Source organism: Vollenhovia emeryi, unplaced genomic scaffold (assembly GCF_000949405.1).
Source record: "Vollenhovia emeryi isolate VEMERY1.0 unplaced genomic scaffold, V.emery_V1.0 DF945512.1, whole genome shotgun sequence".
In the NCBI taxonomy this organism is placed as follows: Eukaryota; Metazoa; Arthropoda; class Insecta; order Hymenoptera; family Formicidae; genus Vollenhovia; species Vollenhovia emeryi.
The window spans coordinates 1-2,043 of NW_011960854.1; the positions used below are offsets into that span (position 1 = coordinate 1).

Consider the following 2,043-nt stretch of genomic DNA (forward strand, 5'->3'; position numbering starts at 1 on the left):
AATTCAAATCTTGCGTAAATTTCGGGACACCCTTTATATTGAAAGAAGAAATATTATATACTTTTTATAGATCATTTATTGTTTTGTACACACAATACAGATTTATAATACCAGCATATTGATCATATTATTCTTTATTTGTGAGACACATTTAATATGTTACTGTTATTCAATTCATCTGTTGATAAGACACTACAAGCGTTTTATGCAACTTCCGCTTGCGGTTGCGATATCGTCATCGTCGTAACGCTTTCTCTTAACATTAACGCGTTCAGGACACGTGTCATCCGAGTAAAACAGATCGCGCGTCTCTGTCTTGACCCCTGGCACACTTCGCAAATCGCTCGCTACGGCCTCGAGCAACTGACACAACGCCTGATGCTTGAGATCCATCTTCGTCGAGGAATACAGAAATTGCGCTCGCAGCTTGGCGCGTTTCCACCAATTACTTCTCGATATCTTTTATATCGTCAATGTTGAACACTTGCATGCGAACCAATTGACCATCCATCTCACCCGGTGTTCTCGTGATATGCAATCTCCCGTTTTGCATCCTCGTAATATTCTGTGATATCGGCTCCACACCTTGCGCCGCAATCGAGTTCTGCACAGTTGTGACATTTTGTGATGTCGGCTCCGCGACCGATTCGAACAGTGAGTCCAGCCCATCGTCGAGTTCCTCCGGTTCGTCACTCACTGAATCCATCTTCAAGATTCCAAAATGCTTCTGATACTCGATAACCCATTCGTGGAACGTATCCTCGGTCATTATACCTTTAACAAGCTGAACGTGCAACTCCTTCGGAGCGATGCACTTGACAAGGGTTTGCATTTCCCGCTTAGAACATACCGCATTCATCGAACCTTTCATCCGCACCCACAAGCTGTACATTTCCTGTAAAATGCTTTTCATCTCCTGTCCCTCACGCATACGACGCGTATCCACTTTTTCACTTCTCGCAATGTAACCTGCTATCATTGCGATTACCAGTCTTATATTCCGCGTCGCCGAAAAAGACGCTTCCCACACGCCTGTCAACAATTCAAGCAAGGTAAACTTTGCTGATGACTCTGCGTCAATCTCTACCGGTATCTTCTTCTTCTCCATCTCATCTAGCCGTTGGGTAGCCTGTTCGTAACAGACGATGTTATTTTATAACTAAGAAAACTTTTTCTACACCGTCGCTACGAACCTGTGCGTTGAACATGATGTTTCGCCGAACTCGATCGATGCGCGACGCTAAAATACGCTTGATCGCTCGCGCTCTTATTCCTCCTTCGTCGCCCTCGGGATTCGGAATGTCATCACCGCTGCAAACCTCACACTTGCACCGGGAAAAATACATCTGACACACTTCCTGTCTGCGTGATCACGCAGGAATGCTAGACCCTATCTTCAAACCACACCTCAATTCTTGTGCATTTATTCACCTTTTTTCAGGGCTGCATTCGACGAGCAGAGTAGCGCAGTGGAAGCGTGCTGGGCCCATAACTCAGAGGACCGTGGATCGAAACCACGCTCTGCTAGATTTTTTCCAAGATACTTGTAGAAAAATGTGCATGCACCTTGTATATCACTTATACACACTTTTTGTCAGGTGTACGCGATAGCCGCGTGCGTCGAGTGTCAGACTGTCAACCGCGCGAGCCGGGTTCGATTCCCGGCGAGCCGTCTTTTTTCCTCGATATTATTTTATTATGTAGAAGGTGGAGGGGGGATTAGTCATGCGGCTCACACGTACATGACCTAACTTCAGTTGCTCTGGGCGGGGCGCGGAGCGCAGGGTGTATGAAAGTCTGTGTGGGGGCTCCCCTCCCGGCAGACCGTGTACCCCGCGCTCCGCACCCCGCCCAGAGCACCGTGGGTTAGAAGTAACCTAGGTATTCTACTCACCCCCCTCGTGTGGGCCACCTTGTCGTGGTGAGGGGGCTTAAGGCGGGCACTCCGGAGGTTTTCCGGAGGGCTCGCCGACTAAGAGCCCACTTGGCCAGTGTGTATGGCCAGGCCGAACACCGGCCGGGAGGGGTGGGGAAGCGGTGTCC

At 48.7% G+C, this 2,043-nt stretch overlaps 1 non-coding gene across 1 annotated transcript; it reads left to right on the forward strand.

Annotated features, from left to right (window-relative positions):
* The first annotated feature begins 1,455 nt into the window (after window positions 1-1,455).
* Trnam-cau lies at window positions 1,456-1,527 on the forward strand. The gene has a single exon. It is a non-coding gene; the product is annotated as a tRNA-Met (tRNA).
* The last annotated feature ends 516 nt before the right edge of the window (window positions 1,528-2,043 follow it).